This window comes from Pristiophorus japonicus, unplaced genomic scaffold (assembly GCF_044704955.1).
Source record: "Pristiophorus japonicus isolate sPriJap1 unplaced genomic scaffold, sPriJap1.hap1 HAP1_SCAFFOLD_75, whole genome shotgun sequence".
NCBI classification, from domain to species: Eukaryota; Metazoa; Chordata; class Chondrichthyes; family Pristiophoridae; genus Pristiophorus; species Pristiophorus japonicus.
The window spans coordinates 2,490,568-2,508,990 of NW_027254666.1; the positions used below are offsets into that span (position 1 = coordinate 2,490,568).

General features: G+C 48.4%; 2 non-coding genes across 2 annotated transcripts; one reads left to right on the top strand and one right to left on the bottom strand.

Annotated features, from left to right (window-relative positions):
- Positions 1-11,413: 11,413 nt before the first annotated feature.
- Positions 11,414-11,486, bottom strand: trnav-uac (transfer RNA valine (anticodon UAC)). The gene has a single exon. It is a non-coding gene; the product is annotated as a tRNA-Val (tRNA).
- Positions 11,487-17,670: 6,184 nt separating this feature from the next.
- Positions 17,671-17,742, top strand: trnaw-cca (transfer RNA tryptophan (anticodon CCA)). The gene has a single exon. It is a non-coding gene; the product is annotated as a tRNA-Trp (tRNA).
- The last annotated feature ends 681 nt before the right edge of the window (positions 17,743-18,423 follow it).

Here is an 18,423-nt window from a genome sequence, read left to right on the forward strand (position 1 = left end):
AGCAAATTCGTGTATTAAGGATCCCAGACTGTCTGGGGGAACTATGCAACACCAATTCACCCCCTAATAGATAATCAAATTACCAACCATTATCTAAATGACACAACTCAATCAAATTACAGCTGAACAAGCCCGACAAATTCTGACAAAGAAGAGAGCTCAAAACTCACTTGAAGCAAAGAGCTGGGCCAGATTTGGTGGGAGATAAGGAAGCCTTTTTACGATATATCTATTCCCAGTTTTACAAGGAAAAGAACACAAGCAGCCGGAGGTGGGGAGTGAAGAAATGGAGTAGTGGAGAAAACTGCAAGAAATCATCAAGGACCGACCGAGCATGCAAACAGCATGAGGCCCACGAAACGGAAGGTTGTCAGCAACCAAATTGACAACCCGGGCCACCACAACCAGCGAAACGACCAACCGAAACCAACTCAGCAAAAGCCGAAGAATCGACATTTATTTCCACTCTACAATCTACTTCCGAACGACCAACGGGTGAGAAATTACCAAAAAAGATCAACTAAACTATTCCTAACCAAAGAAAGTGGGTACTTACTCCATACATCCAAAACGCAACTTACCGCATCACCCCAACTGAAGACTACGCAGTTGAAGTCCTCTCCTCCGTCTGGGATACGGCTCGCCTAGAATGCCAAGTGCAGTGAACCCCGAAACCGCGATTCACCGGCAACTGTCAAAAGCGATTGGTGAGCATGGCTCCTGAACCCCCAGAGCTATAACTTAGTTAGTCAGCGGAATTGAGAGCGGGGGAGGCTAGGATAACTCGTGTAAATGTATCTGCATTCTCCTCTTTACCCCATTTAGAGTTTAAGCTGTATTCTTTTCCCCATAGGCTGTATGTTGACAATTTATTCAACATGTTGTACCCCTTAGTGTCTATTGCTATTACTATTCTGTGTGTGTTATTAAAGATGTGCCGTTTACTTCCTTTTAAACACAATAAAGCCATACCTGCTTCCTATCTTGAAACCGATTGTTTGCCCAAGTCTGTCACAGCCCCTTTATAATTCAAGTGTCTAGAACCAAGGGTGTGGGTGCGATTAATTTGAGGGCAGAAGGGAAAGCTGACCCTCCGAAAACCACCCCTTACATAATGGTGACCAGCAAGGGCCTCTGGGGCAAGGGACGTGATAAGAGAGAGAGTGGTTTCATGAAAAGAAGCAAAAAGGAAGAGGGAATTTCCTCGTATGTGTTTAAGAGGGTAAATGTGGCTAAGGAGTGGGTACTCGATCTGTTGTATGCTGAGCGTCCAGTTGATGCTGCAGCTCAATGGACCGAGAGCAAGGACCATAAAATGTCAATAGAGAAGGCCATTTGGCTAATTTGCCTTCAGCGACAGATCCGGCTTCGAGATGAGGAGAATGAGAAATTAAAGGGAGTATTGAGGCAGGCAGAAGAGAGGTCCAGTGCAAGGGACACAGTCAGGGAAAGGCTGTGGACTGAGGTGAGACAGTGAAAGGAAAGTAGAGAGCTCACTAAAGAAAGGCATAAAACCCAACTGGACCTTTTACAGTGTCAGATTATTGAAGCCAAGAATAGCGAACTTGCATTGCGGGAATAGAATTCCTGCCTCGCCAAGCAAGATAAAGATTATGGGGAGAGGGTAAAAGACATTCAGGCAGCCTATAAAGTAGCCAGTACCATGGAATTTGAGGCTGGTGACCATGGTCCCCGCCAGCAGCTGATCCAAGGCTTGAACCTTGCTCTATCCCGGGTTAAAGGCATGGTGTGCCTGATAAACCCGGGTTTAGCCCAGGAATACCTGGTAGAGCAGGGAGAATCCCGGCAGTCACCGCCTGCAGCACCCGGGAACAGCCCAGAGCAGCGGGAGTGTCAACCAGAGTGCAGGGCAGGTAACGATTGCGAACTACCAACATCGGCGGCCCCGAGTTTTAAATCGGTTTGGTAGCAGGGGGAAGCAGGCAAGCCAATACAAGGAGGGCTGGAACCAGGGCCAATGCCCTCGGTCCGGCAGCAGAGGGTTGGCCCACCTGGTGCAAATGGGGCAGCAGGACCCCTAGTAAGCAATTTCATAGCCCCCATGACACCCAAAAACTGAGCGCTATGATAGGCCACCTAAGTAAGCTCACCCAACAGGGGGATCCCTCGGTACACTTCCTGGAAGTGGAACACACAGGGGATATTAACGGGTGCAATGATTCACAGTAGGCTAAGTTGTTGCTCCTCTCAATAGACACCAAGCTGTGCCATTCCCTCTCTGCAGACAGCAAAAGGGGCGAAACACGTACGCTACGGTTAAGGAGGAGGTTCGAGAGGCCATGGGTATGAACGACGGGAGTCCTTTCTCCCGAGTGGAAAAGACAGTACAGCTCCATGGGGAGACTCCACAGGCTTTCGCCGACAGGTTGTGGCCGGTCAACGAAAGGGCCTGTAGTGGGGTTCTTGACTGGGCCCACCTGGCCCCTAACGGGTTGGCTCACTGGCTCCGCAGCTAGGTGGCAAACAGCTCATCTGGAGAAAAGGCAAAAGCCCAGGTCTGGTTCGATCCAAGAGATCCCAGAACCACCGAGGAGACAGTGGTCAGACAGTTGACCCTGGCTGACCGGAACGGGAAGGTCCATCAGATTAAACCCGGCCAAGGCAAGAGAGAGTGGCATCAGGAAGGTGGGAACCCTCCCCACAAAGGGGGTGAATGTTCTGGGTGTGGGAAAAGTGGGCACTGGAGGAAGGACTGTAGGAACCCATGGAAAGCGACTAAGGGAAAGGCATCTCCAGCCCCAGCCCGTAAGGCCTGGGCAGGAACACCCGACTCATATGAGACACTCGTAGCCACCCTGCAGACACTTATAAATGGACTGGGAGCAGTAGCTACCGCAACCGGTACAGTAGCCGGTACGATAAATCCCTCTGCTCCAACCCACCCATGTGTATGACAAGAGCCAGCGCAGCCTGTGTACCTCTGTTCCCTAGAGTACGATGCCTGGAAGAGACCGTGCGTTACAATGGAGTTGGAGAAAGTGAACGGGACCTACCTGCTAGATACTGGTGCTTCCTGCACCCTTGTACATGCAGATAACCCGCCTACCTCACCTCTATCGAACGGGGTCCCGTACAGTGTCGTGGGGTTCACAGGCAACGAGCAAACTGGTTCGTTTCCCATCCCGCTCACCATTCAGTTTGGGACACTCAAAACCAAATGGAAGTGTGTCCTGATGAAATGGGAGCAGGAGGGAAAATGTATCCCTGGGGGCTGATTTTATCATTAGCCACTAGATCCTTTTGGATCTGAGGAACCACTGTCGATGGGGAGCCTTAGAGACAGACAGGGAAGGTAAGGTGGCGGTGATCCCAGAAAAAGAGGCCAAGGGAACGTTGTGTACCGTGAAGCCAAAGGAGGGTTATGACTTGGAATTACTGGTCAGTAACACCCCAGTGGAGTACCAGGCATATGTACGGGCACACCTTGCAGCATTCGCCACCCACAAACATGACTGTGGCAGGGTAACGGGGGTGGAAGTTAGTATAGAAGGGGACCCCATGACCCAACCACAAAAGCAATATAACTTCCCCAGGGAGGCAGAGGTAGTCCTGACAACGGCGCTGGGATCACTGGTAGAGCAAGGGGTGTTAAGACCGATAGCAACCCATGTGAACTCTCCACCGTGGCCAGTTAAGAAATGGGACACCTCATGGAGGGCCACCGTGGACTATCGAGTGCTAAATAAGAATATCCCTGCCTGTGCACACACTGTAGCAGCCATAGCGGACCTCAGAGGGAGTATTCCAGCATCCGCGACCACTTTCACGGTGTTGGACATTTCAAATGGGTTCTGGTCCATTCTTTTAAATCGGGAGGACCAGTACAAGTTCGCCTTTACCTTTAAGGGCCAACAATACACATGGAACTGTCTTCCCCAAGGCTTCCACAACAGCCCAGCATTTTTCACCAATGCATGGCGAACTGTTTAAAGGGCTTTAGCAGACCCCAGCAGTTGGTGCAGTATGTGGATGACCTGCTCCTTTTCACCGATCAGGGGGAGGAGCATGGCCCACTGCTGGCTGAGCTGCTGAAGCTGCTAAAAGAAGAAGGGTTTAAAATAAACCCGAATAAGGCACAGATTGGCCAGAAGGAAGTCAAATTCCTGGGGTTGACTGTGCGCGCTGGGGAAAGGGCCATAGAAAAGGCTAGAAGGGAGGCAGTACAGGAGTTACCAGCCCCCAACACAGTGACAGAGATAAGATCGTTTCTAGGGCTCACTGGGCACTGCAGAGACTTCATTGAGGATTATGCAGCCACCGCAGCCCCTATGCTCAGGCTCCTACACAAGGGGGTAGAGTGGGACTGGGATGAGGGTTTGTGAGGCAGCATTTAATCAGCTCAAAAAGGACTTGCAGACCGCACCAGCCTTAGGAGCGATAGATGTAGGAAAGGAGTTTTTCCTGGAGGTGGCAGCCAGCGGGGACAGTTTGAGCTCAGTGCTGCTTCAAGAGCGGCACGGCCAGCTGAGACCGGTGGTTTACTCCTCCAGGATCCTCACAGATGTGGAGAAGGGGTACTCCAACTGTGAGAGACACCTCCTAGCCACACATTGGGCAGTGAAAAGATCCTTGATCTTCACGGGAGGGTCTCCTCTAACAATCCTAACCCACCACACACCGACTCAGATGCTCCTAGATGGGATGATTAAGGACGGGACGGTGAGCAGTGCCCGCATTTCTCGCTGGACCCTGCTCCTCTCCCAGATGGACCTCAGAGTAGAAGGCCTCCGCGAGCCAAGGCTCGCAGCCACCCTAATCTACCCAGGGAAAGCCCACAGGTGCGCCGTAGAAGGGGTATGGGAGGTGAACATTGGCCTTCGGGCTGGGTTACACCCTACAGGCCAGGACATCTACGTGGACGGGTCCAGCATGGTATCTGCTGGCAAACGACTCACTGAGAGCGGAGCCTATGACCCAAGGTCAGGTACTGCCCGGGTAATCAAGCTCCGCAGCATCATGAGCGCCCAGCATGCTGAACTGTCCTCCGTAATGTACGTGGTGTCAAACCCCGAGAATTCCCTACCCCGTACACGATTTGCTCGGACAGTATGTTCACCTGCAATTCATGTACAGAGTACCTGGCTATCTGATCCCATCGCGGATAAACGTCCGCTGACGGGAGACCCCTGGCAATCAAGCCCCTGCTGGAGAAAATCATGACAGCGGTGGGGGAAGAAGGAAAGGTCTACATACATAAGGTGAAGGCCCATTCAGAAACCGAACCCCGTGCAGAGGGAAACCAACAGGCTGACAAACTGGCCAAAGAAGGTGCCCGCACGGTAAAGTTCTGGGACCCCTATGACACTGGCCGCATAGCAACGGTTCAAGAATAAGAACAGGGCAGCAGAGAGTACAGGGATAGCTTTGGCCTTGGACTTAAAAACAGTTCAGGCACAGGACCCAGTCCTGAAAGCTGTCCTAAATGTGCTAGCTAGAGGAGAGAGAGTAGAAGGTCCGTACGGCACAGCAGCCATTACTGTTAAGGAAGGCCTGCTGTTTAAAGAGGGACAATGGGTCGTGCTACAGCAGCACCAGAGGGAATTCCTAAAACTGGCCCATGAGGGTCCAGGAGCGGGACACCCCGGGCCTGAGACCACCTGGCAACGGGTGGAACAGGCAGGATGGTGGCCGGGACTCAGGGAGGATGTCCGTGGGTTCTGTGCGAACTGCCTGGTGTGTCTGTGAACAACCCTGACCCCCAGAAAAGGAAGGTGTCCCTAGGACACGTCAGGAGGGTAGAGGGCCCATGGCAGTCAATCCAAATTGACTACATCGGGCCCCTACCCACCGCCCAGGGAGGCTACAAATACTGCCTAGTCCTGGTGGACGTGTTTTCAAAATGGGTTGAAGCCTTCAACTGCCGAACAGCCACCGCACTAGGGACAGCTAAGATTCTAGTGAGGGAAGTGTTCTCCCGGTGGGGACTCCCACAGTATGTGGAGTCGGACCAGGGGAGCCATTTCACCGGGCAGTTATTGCAGGCAACCCTTAACGTTCTCGGCATTGAGGGGAAATGGCACATTGCCCACAATCTACAGTCATCGGGTAATGTGGAGCTTTTAAACTACACCATTAAAGAAAGGCTGCGGAAGGAGACAGGAGACTCACCCCAAAAGTGGGTGGAGGTCTTACCGTTGGTACTAATGGGGATCCGAGCCAGCCAGTCAAAGAGCACGGGGTATTCCCCATGCGAGCTCATGACTGGCTGGATCATGCGGACCCCCACCCATGTCCTCGCCCCGGTGCTCACAGAAGGTCAGCTCAGAGAGTTGAACTGGGACTGGTTTGTCAGGAACCTGTTTGAACACCTCAAACAGATTCACTGGCAGGCTACTAGTAACATGGGCAGACAGCATCAGAGTAACCGATTGCTGCTAGAACCCAGCAAACACCACGAATGGGAGATAGGAGGCCAGGTCATTGTGAGGAACCATGCTCGGGTCGGGGTTTGTGAAGCATTATATATGGGGCCATACAGCATTGTCGACAAGGCAAGCCCGATGTTCTATGCCATAAAGCTGCCCCGCTGTACTAAGTGGTTCCACATCAACCAGTGCAAGCTGTACAACCCAGGGTCATCCAAGCACAGAGGGCAGCCGGGATGTGTGAACTGTCCTCAGGACAGGGATCCTCCGTTGTCCGCCCCCGATGGTGGAGGGCCCACAGGGAATGTGGCAGGCTCAGAAACCGTGCATTTCGGGACGGTGAATTGCAGTACTGGAGGGGCTATCCCACCCATCGTTTGGGATTCGGACGCACCCCCAGTAACCCAAGCCCTGAGAAGGACCCTCCGTACACCACGGCCAAAGATACCGTGGTCACCGGCATCTGAGCCTCAGCGATTCTACCCTTAGAGAAGGGCAGCCTGACAGGAAAGGCCGAAGGTCAAAAGTACAGAGGCCACTCAGAGTAGGGACCCCCAGCTAGCCGCCTCCAGCGGTGAGGGTCTCACAGGAGCAGTAGCATCGAGCTGTCCCAGAGACAAGGGTCTCCAGCTCACCGGCTGCGGGGAAACCCTAGCATCCAGGCGGCTATCAGACCGCATCAGGCATGGGCCTGACAGGGACGAACCAGGCCACTCGGAGACGGGTGGCGGCTGTACATAGCTCTAATTTTTAGTCTAAGGTAGCTAACTGCACCATTTTACATTTTAAGGTTTAGTTTAGAATTGAGGGTAATGTTGCAGTAATGTTTAGGTGATTGTTTTGAGTTTGTCTTGTGTGTCAGCCATCCTGAGAGCAGTTCTCAAGGACAGGATCCAGACATTACCGGGTGATGGACAAACCTCAGGAGACCAATTGATGTTGTTTAATTTTAATCTATGTTCTTCCTTCTGTAATGTGGTTGTACGTTGACTACATGCTGGTGAATATAATGCAATTGAAATGAAATGTAACTGTGCTGAAATGTAATTGTAGTGATGGAACCCCCTCCAAGCTGGGAGGGTGTAAACGTAAAACGTTTGTACCTGTAAAGGGAAAAGTGTGTATCTGTGGTGATGTTGCATAAGTGTAATGCATATTTTGGAATTAGTTTAGTTAATTTACAGGGAAGGTTATTTCTTGGGAGCCAGGAACTTTGCTCACCTGTAAGATGATACCATAAATGACATGGTATCACAGGGGGGGAATGTAGAATTTACCAATATCTCGCAAAGATGTCTGGTAGCTTTCCCCTGCAGATGAGAAGAATTCCTTTCTGGGCTTTTAAAATGAGTTTAAAGGGGCAGACGACGCCTGCAGGGGATAAAAGGGAATGCATTCATCGAGACCCCGACCCACAGTGTTTGGACTCATAGGAAAGAGAATTCAAAATGGACCTAAATTTCAGAAGCCTGAGATCCCCTAAACATCTATGGAAAGGAGCAGATCAATTTTAAGATTCTACAACATTTTGGCTGCGAAAAAGAGTTACCGAGTACAGAAGGTTAAACTCTGTGAAGCAAATTCATGTATTAAGGATCCCAGACTGTCTGGGGGGAACTATTCACCCCATAAGAGATAATCGAATTACCCAATCAAGCACAATGGAAATCATGGTCAGGAAACTGGACAATCCTCAAACAATGCAAAACCAGTGATAGCACATTCTCACACCCTAATCGAGTTACTGCCTACAAAGGAGACATTTGAAAATCAATGGACAGAACAGTTTAAACAGAGCCCAAGAGATTTGATGGGAGATAACGAAGCCTTTTTTGGGGGATATATCTATCCCCCAGTTTTACAAGGAAAAACTAACAGAACACAGACTGGAACTCGCACTGACTCGAACAAGGACATAGACGGGAACACAGACACAGACACAAGCTGCCTGCTTCCTCTGCAGTGAAGAAATGGAACAGTGAAGGAAACTACCAGAATTCATCAAGAACTGACCGAGCACGAGGCCCACGAAACGGAAGGTTGTCAGCAACCAAATTGACAATCACTCTACAATCTACTTCTGAACGACCCAATGGGGGAGAAATTACCAAAGGGGACTAACTAAAACTATTCCTAACCAAAGAAAGTGGGTACTTACCCCATACATCCAAAACGCAACTTAGCGCATCAACGGACGCACCCCAACCGAAGACTACACAGTCCGAAGTCCTCTCATCTGTCCGGGGTACGGCTCGCCTAGAAGGCCAAGTGCAGCGAACCCAGAAACCACGAATCACCGGCAACTGTCTAAAGTTATTGGTGAGCTTAGCCCCTGAACCCTCAGAGCTATAACTTTGTTAGTTAGGGGAATTGGGAAGTGGGAGGCTGGGATAACTTGTGTAAATGTATCTGCATTCTCCTCTTTACTCCATTTAGAGTTTAAGCTGTATTCTTTTCCCCACAGGCTGTAATTTGACAATTTATTCAATGTGTTGTACCCCTCAGTGTGTATTGGTCTGTGTGTGTTATTAAAGGTGTGCCTTTTACTTATTTTTAAACACAATAAAGCCATACCTTCTTCCTACCTTGAAACCGATTGTCTGTCCAAGTCTGTCACAGTCCCTTCATAATTCCAGTGTCGAGCACCAAGGGTGTGGGAGCGATTCATAACCGCTCATATAAGTTCAGAAGGGAAAGCTGACCCCGGAAAACCACCCCTTACACTGCCGGCCACAACTCCTTCATAACCGATCTTATTCCTCTCACTACTTCTTTACCCATGGATTCCTCGTGAGGTTGTGGTGACCTGAAATTTCTAAAATCATAATTTAAAACTAGAACTCTTCAACATTCTTAAACTCATATCGTGCTATTATATACATCTGCCACCCGTCTCCGACTGGCCAAGTTAATCCATGTTCTTCTCCTTCCCTTATTCAGCCTCTGGTTTGCCTGTGTGGCCGGCGGTAAGGCGGTCTGTACCGCAGGACCCAGAGTGTTCTGACTGGAGGTGTGCCTGAGTCCCACATTATCGGGGGAATGGCCCCTCCGGGGCAACAACACACTTCCCCTTTATGTGTGGCTGCTGAGTTCATTTCATTAACTGAGGATTCTGCACAGCCGGGGGCTGTAGGCTGGGGACTCTCAGTTAGTGGCTGGTCCACCACGACCTCTCCTGTGAGTCCCTCACCGCCGAAGGCTGCCGGCTGGGGATCACTGTCCGTAGACTGATCCTTGATCTTGGGTATTCTCTAACGGATGGCCAACCTCCCGGGGCTGAACCATTGAAACTGGTGCACTGGTGACCACGGTGTCTCCGGGAAGCGAGCCGGGACAGCTTTGTCAGGAATCTGTTTGAACATCTTAAACAGATTCACTGGCAGGCTGCTAACAACATGGTCAATTATCTCAGCACTTTAGCTCGAGTGTTCAGGACAGAACGCGCCCCTGAGCATGCATGAGGAAAAAGCTCCAGAAAATATTCTCGGCCAGGGAGCTTTCGCTTGTGAGGTGAACGTGTCAACCGCGACACTGCGGAAACTACTCCACCTTCAGCACCAGGTCAGACAGAAATATGAAGCGAGCAGGTGGACTGCAGAATCCCACTTTTAAGGAGTTGGTCGTGATGTCAAACAAAGAGTTTCAATAAATGATTAAAAATAAGAAATGTCAAAGTCGAACATGCACCTCCAGAAGAGACTGCGATCTGAACACAGCACCTTAAACCACTCCGCAACCCTGAGTATTCAATGCTAAATGTGGCCACCTGCAGATTGATTTTGAACTTTTGTGTCCTGACACATGAAATAAATGAGGGCAGCAGGCGTATCTCTGCCTGACACCGGGGAAACAGTGAGGCACATCTTGGAGCAAGGGTCTGGTTATTGCCAAACAGCAAAGAAAATATTTTCTGGAAGAACAATGTTGAAAATAATTGCAACCCCAACATGATTAGAACACACAACCTTTCGATTTGGAGTCAGGCATGCTACAATTGCCTGACAAGGTCCACACATGAAGTCTCAGATGTTCGGCGATATGAAGGTTTCACAATACAAGGGGCTTTAAAATCCCCGCCCATTCCCACCAGGTATCAGAAGCAGCGCTCACCTGCCAGTCACCATATGTTTTTTTCTTAAATTTTTGTATTGTTTTCACGGGAAAGCATCATTAATTAACCCCTCACCTTCTTTTGCACAATGAAAGAAATGCTAACTGAGGGAGAGTCGATACTTCAATCATTTGTCCTGTGCTTTGGGGAGTGGGCAGGGAAGTGGACCTGAGTCCACGATTGCATCGGCCATGATCGTATTAAATGTCGGAGCAGGATCGAGGGGCGTATGGTCGACTACTGCTCCTATTTCTTATCTTCTTATGTTCTTATGCATGTTGACCCATTTTACTCACTGTATTTTAGGAGTCTGGTTCAAAATCTTCATTGCTGATGACACCAGGAATCTGCGGCAACTTTTGTCTAATTTAACAGCATCGGTGATTCCGACCGTGCACAGAAAATAGAATCAGTAGTGAAGATAAAATGCTACGGTGCTCATTTTCAGATTCAATGCAGCAGGATTTAAAATAAAGTAAAAGAATTTTACAGTGAAAAGATTTAGAAGTGTTACTTGTATTTGTGTCTTTAATTAAACTTTGTGGCGTCTGATTCCTGTTAATGCCATTGCTGAATAAGAAAGGAGGGTTTGACTTTGACAAGACTGCACTGCCCCTGAGATTTGTGAGCTCATCCTTTATATTCAGTGGTTTCTCGCCCTTTGATGGGCTGCAGTGTTGCGGATATCACGTTGGCCTCACATGCGAAAGGTCCCTGGTGGATCCGTTTTCTCTCACTGAAAGTTATCTATTTATTGGTTAAATAAAGAGCAATTCACGAATAAGGGAGCCCTTTTGCCAGAAGAATAAATAGCAAATAAAAACTGCAAATTCTGCAAATCTCAGCAAATCAGGCAGCATTTGCCAGGAGACGAAACTCGCCTCCGATTGTTCACATTTGGCAATTTTAAACAAAATATTTCCGCCTGGGATCGAACCAGGGACATTTTGCGTGTAAAGCAAACATGATAACCACTACACTACAGAAACCACTGGTACAGCAGCCCTAACAGAGGGGAGCTGAACAATGAGCTCCCTCTGCGCTGCTCGGGAATGAGGAGGCTCACCTGAAACAACTTCTGTACCACACTGCAAGTTCTCAATCCTTCTCCTCCACTGCCCTTTACAGAAATGTCACGGATCACCCAGCCATCGTGTTCACTTCCACATCCTCACAGTGGGGCCACAGAGGCTCCTACCGTCTCCCCGCGATCAGTGAACTCACCCAGTTTGTAAAATTAAACCCGGAACACGTGCCCGGCAAAGGGCAGGAGAAGCCAGATAGTCTGGAAGCTCGGTCTATCACAGAAAGTATTGCTATTCATGGTGTTTACAGCAATTATTAATCGTCTCACACACCTCAATTATTTTTATGCGATGAATTGATCGAGTATCGTTACCACGTCAGTGCGTCAGATCTTAACCCCTCGACCACCAGGGAACAGTTATGATAGATGTTGATATATTTATATATATTTATATAAGAACCTGAATATCAACGGCTAGCTACCTTGACCTCATGGCGAACAGCAGTGCATCTAACTTTGAGTGACGTAAATTGTTCCACAATGAAACCCATTTCATCTTTTGTTCCCTTTTAAACACTAGAAACTGAGACAGGGGGAATAAATAGAGAAATAAAAGCACAGGAATATAGACAAGAGGAAGAGAGAAGGGGAAAGATACAGCACCCACCCAGAACTAATGCAGAAACCCCTCTGCTGCGCTCGGGGTGGCCACCCACAGCCTGGATACACTAACGGGAGAACACCAGCGGCAGGTCGGGGCCATAAAAGGAACGGCGAGCGGCCCTGGGAGCAGCTTGGAGGTCCCGGGAGACTACTCCAGGGAGCAGCGCGAGCTGGTGCAGGAGGGCGGCGGCAGCGAAGAGTGACGTCATCAAGGTCCAGGTCAGTGATTGGAGCGTGGGCAGATACAGCAGGAGCGGCGAGATCGGGGCGAAGGAGCGACGAGAGACTGTGGAGGGATGTGATCGGGGCCCAGGGGAGGCATGAGTTCAGGGCCAGGGGCCCAGGGGCAGCACGGGCCAGCCCACACTGCGATATGTGTGCACACTGGGTCCGTTCAGCAGAGCTGGTCTCCAGTCGTCTTGTTTAACCCTTGCCACTGGACGAATACCTCGCTCTGGCAAGCCCGTGTGATGGCTGGGGTGCAACGGCCATCACACGTTAAAAAAATCCACGCACAGGCATCTTCCACCCTTCAACATACATTTCAGGACCTGGAATATTGAAACACCTGTGAACTCATCCTTTTTTGGCGAGGAAGCAAGTCATCCTCTCTTCGAGGGACTGCTTCTGATGATGATGAACTGGATTTGCTGCAGTCCGCGGGCAGCAGGTGATGAAAGCGGGCGTGAGAGGGTGAATGGCATGTGGGCACTGCTTCTGATGCAGGGTAAATGAAACTGTGTTTCAGGAACCTTCATGTTTCCAAACATGGGCACTCGGCACTGTAGACCTCGTGATGCAACGGTCGTGTGTCTGACTCCAGATCAGAAGGCTGTGTATTCAAATCATGTCGATTTCATTGTTCTTCAAAAGTTGCAAACTTCTTTGCTGTTTGGTAATAACCTGACACTTGCTCCAATGTTTGTCTCACTGTTTCCCTGGTGTCAGGCACAGAGATGCCAGATGCCCTCATTTACTTCATGTAACAAGACACAAAAGTTCAAAATTTAAATGAACTTGCAGTCTGGATGGCCGAGCCGTCGAAGGTGCTACGTTCAGTTTGCAGTCTGCTCTTAAAGCGCGGTTTCAAATCCCTTTTCTTATTTTTAGTCATTAAGCAAAACTCATTTGCTTGGCACCACGGCCAGCTCATTAATAGTGGGTTTCAGCAGTTCACCTGCTCGCTTAACATTTCTGTCTGACCGGGTGCTGAAAGTGGAGATGTTTCTGCAGTGTAGCAGTTAACACGTTCGCCTCACACGCGATAGCTCACCGGGTGGGAATATTTTCTGGAACTTTCTCCTCGTGCATGCTCAGGGCGAGATTGTTCTCCTGTGAAAGGTCATATGATCATAAACATGTCAGGATTAGGAGCTGGAGTAGGCCATTCGGCCCCTCGAGCCTGGTCCACCATTCAAGAAGATCCTGGCAGCTCTTCGACATCAAGTTTAAACATCTGGGGCGGAGCCAACAGGCGCCTGGCTGCAATCAGTGACAAAAACGTTTGCTTTAGCAGAAGCACAGCGAGCTCAGTTGATACAGCGTGAGATTTTTAATCTCAGATTCTCGGGTTCGAACACCAAGTTTGTTGATTTCTTTTTAACTACATTTTATGTTGCTTTCATGGGAATACATCGTTAATTAACCGATGATCTTCTTTTGCACAAATAAAGAAATTCTAACTGAAGGAGATTCCATAATTGGATAATTTACCTATGCTCTGCAAGTTAACGCTTAAACCATAAACCATTTTACACACTGCTTTCGGGGTCTGGTTCAAAATGTTCATTGCTGGTAACATCAACAGGAGACTGGGGAAACAGTGAGACTGACTTTAGAGCAAGGGTCTGGTTATTGTGAAACGCCAAAGAAAATATACATTCTGGAAGAATAACATCGAATGAAAATGTGACCCGACACCCAGAAAGAAGTGTTAAGACAGAAGATGAAATGCTGCATCCCTTTCTGCAAAAAATTCCTTTCACAAACATTTCTCTGACCGAAGCTGCACAAAACAAAAATGTTCGTTTCAAAGTCATTAAACTCCGGAATTTCCGCTTCACCGGAATCTCCTGAATCAGATGCCTCTAGTTTTGCCGACTCAATCCATGTCTCTTTGCAATGTTCTGCTTCCACCCACACTATGAAATGTGCCACTAACTTATAGAATCATGGAATGGTTACAGCACGGAAGGCCATTCGGCCCGTCGAGCCCGTGCCGACTCTCTGCGAGTCCCACTCCCCCGCCCTTTCCCTGCAGCCCTGCAATTGTTTTTCCTTCAGACACTGATCCAGCTCCCGGTTGAAAGATAAGATTGAGTCTGCCTCCACCACCCTTTCAAGCCGTGCATTCCAGATCCGAACCACTCGCTGCTAAATGGTCATCTCCTGTTCCTCTGTGTAAAGTCTGGGAAACACGAGATCAATTCCTGCCACAGTCACAGACTTCCTAAATATAGCACCATCACTCTATTCTCATAAAACCAGCTCCTGAAGTGTAGGCCAGCTGTGTCGGTTAAAGCTCTGGTTATGTTCCTAACATCACTTCAATTGCAGTGTTTCCGTAGTGTAGTGGTTGTCACATTTTCTTCACCCGCGAATGATCTTTGGTTCGAAACTGGGCGGAAACATTTTGAAAACCCGTTTAATTGAATTTTAGAAAAAATGGATTTATTCATATTAAAGTTTCAATATTAACAAAACACAATGTCCCACAGCCTTGTTAAATTTTCTGATATCTATGTTCAGTTCTGTATACACTCAAACTCGACACTTGAACTGAATGCTCATATAAGTATTGGAGTGGGAACTCACTGGACAACAGCACAGCTGGCAATGTTTGCGGAATATATTCGTGACACGAAACCACACAATGACAACCTGGAACTGTGCAGCACAGAATCCCCGGGGAAAACAGTTGAAGTCCCTGAGAGGGCTTAAACTGCCAACTTTTTGGTTAAAAACCGAACACGCTAACCCATTGCGCCACAGAGACTGACACAAGTGTATACTGCAAGACATCCCAAACCAGGGCGTCCGTCAGTTAAAGCTTCAGATTGCTCCGACCAGTTGGAACTTGTCCACTCTCAGTAGCACTTTTCCCAAATAAAGGGTGGGACATTCATTGTGGATGTGTGGAAGCAGTCTGGTCCCGCACACTGCAGACACTTCCATGTCACCGCCAACCAGCTCTCCCGCAAGCGGTGTGATCTGCGTTCCGGCCTTCTGGTGCCTTGTCTGTGACAAAGTATTCTGATTGTCCCGAAGCCTTATTAGGTTTTAATTCCTTTTCAGCTCCTGACTGCGGATATTCCTGTGATTAAACGGGAACTAAATGCTTGCAGGGACAGTTGGATTCACCATTTCTTTGCTTGGTGAAATTTCAAAGATTGAAAGTGACGCACATCAACCCCAAACCTCGTCACCTGCTCGCTAACCGCTACACGCTGCTCCCGTGAGATGGAAGCCCAGTTGCTGTTTCAATCTTGAATGCAGGGACAAGCAGAACTCATTCAAAGAAAGTCCAAGTCCCTGAGGCACCTGATTATTTGCACCAAACTCCTTTGTAAAGAGTTGAGGTTCGTGTGGGGTGATTTGGGCACATCTTTTCCCACACGACAACACTTCATACATAACTCAACGGCTGGAGAGCGCTTTGGGGCGTCATGAGTTCCTGAAAGGCACTGCAGAAATGCAAGTCTTCCTTTGCAAAATTTCTATGCAATTTCAAAACTCGCCGGCAAAATAATGGACTCGTCCAGGATTGGAACGCAGGACTTCTCGCAAATTTTATTTAACTTCGACTCATCTAAAGTCACACCTTTAGATCAATGAACCAACTGCTTGATGGTAATGGTAATGTAAAGCCATATAAAAGCAAGTTTTTTGTGTGGCTACTCTTGATTAGAGAAGCACGTGAGACCGAATCAGTGACTTTGCTTTTTCGACCTGTCTTCTGAAGCGCCGCACGATCCCATTCCGACAGTCAATGAGCTGTTGGGACATTAGTGTATGCAGGCTGTGGGTGGCCACCCCGAGCGCAGCAGAGGGGTTTCTGCATTAGTTCTGGGTGGGAACAGTATCTTTCCCCTTCTCTCTTCCTCTTGTCTGTATCACTGTGCTTTTATTTCTCTATTTATTCCCCTTGTCTCAGTTTCTAGTGTTTAAAAGGGAATAAAAGATGAAATGGGTGTCACTGTGGAACAAGTTCTCTCGCTCAAAGTTAGATTCACGACCGTTGTGCCATGAGGTCTAGACAGCTTGCCGTTGACATACAGGTTCATATATAAATATATATTTTTATATTGATACAAATTATCGAAGCTGTTCCCTGGTTGAGTGGTTAACATCCCGAGCATTAACCCTGTCCATTCTCAATCAGTTCAGCGCAGAAACATAATTGAGGTGTGTGAGAGGATTAATGATTGCTGTAATCGCCATTAATAACCCCACTACTATCTGTTACAGAATGAGCTTACACACTCTCCCGCTTCGCCTGCCCTTTGCCGGACACATGTCCCGGGTTTAATTTTACAAACTGGGCGAGTTCGCTGATCGCTGGGAGACGGTCGGAGCCTCTGTGGCCCCACTGTGAGGATGTGGAAGTGAGCACGTGACATTTCTGTAAAGGGCAGCAGAGGAAAAGGATTGAGAACTTTCAGTGTGGGACAGAAGTTGTTTCAGGTGAGCCAACACATTCCTGATCCTCCTCTCTTCTAAGGTAATCCCGCAGTCGAGGATGACTTGCTTCCACATTAAAAATCAGTGGCGATCAGCACAGAGGAAGCTCACTGGTCAGCTCCCGTCTGTTGAGGTCACTGTGCCAGAGGTTTCCCTAGTGTAGCGGTTATCACGTTTGCTTTGCACATGCAAGGTCACCGGATCGATGCCGGGCGAGAACATCGTGTTGAAATTTCCTATAGGGGAACAATCAGAGGCGAGTTTGTCTCCTGGCAAATGCTAACTGACCTGCTGAGATTTTCAGTTTTTATTTGCTATTTATTCTCCTAGCAAAAGGGCTCCCTTATTCCTTAATTGCTCTTTATTTCACCAATAAATAGATAACTTTTAGCGAGAGAAAATGGATCAACCGGGGAACTTTGGCGTGTCGGAATAACCGGTGCTGTTAAATTTGACAAAAGTTGCACCAGATTCCTGGTGTCGCCAGCGATGAGGATTTTGAACCAGACTACGAAACCACAGTGTGTAAACTGGGATATGGTTTAACAGTTAACATGCAAAGCACAGAACAAATGATTGAAGTATCGACTGTCCCTCAGTCAGCATTTCTTTCATTGTACAAAAGAAGATGACGGGTTAATTAATGATGCTTTCCCGTGAAAACAACACAAAAGTTAAACAAAAAACATACGGTGACTGGCAGGTGAGCGCTTCTTCTGATACCTGGTGGGAATGGGCAGGGATTTTAAAGCCCCTTGTATGCAGAATCTTCATATAGACGAACATCTTAAGCTCCCTGTGTAGACCTCGTGGCGCAACGGTAGCGAGTCTGACTCCAAATCAGAAGGTTGTGTGTTCAAATCATGTCGAGGTCACTGCTCTTTTGGGTAATCCCGGAATTAATATTTTCTTTGCTGTTTGGCAATAACCAGACCCTTGCTCCAAGGTCTGTCTCACTGTTTCCCCGGTGTCAGTCAGAGAAACACCTGTTGCCCTCATTTATTTCTTGTAACAAGACACAAAAGTTCAAAATCAACCTGCAGGTGGCCATATACAGCACTGGATAGTCAGGACAGCCGAGCGGTCCAAGCTGTTGTGTTCAGTCTGCTCTGAAAGTGTGGGTTTGAATCCCACTTCTAGCACCTTTTATTTTTAGTCATTAAGCAAAACTCATTTGCTTGGCACAACGATCAGCTCCTAAAAAGTGGGATCCTGCAGTTCACCTGCTCGCTCAGCATCTCCGTCTGACCTGGTGCTGAAGGTGGAGATGTTTCCGCAGTGTGGCCGTTCACACGTTCACCTTACTGTCATGGATCGCACACTACTCTACAGTTCTAAGTCGTTTAGAACATCTCTTTCAGCCAGGTGTGGGTACCTTCAAAGGGGCTAAAGTTAAAATCTACATCACACAGGATGCCAGACCGGTCCATCACAAGGCTGGAGCTGTGCCTTATGTGATGAGGGAAAAGATTGAACACGAACTGGACCTGCGGGAAGGCATTATCTCATCCGTGGAATTTAGCGACTGGTCAAGTCCCATCATCCCCGTCATGAAG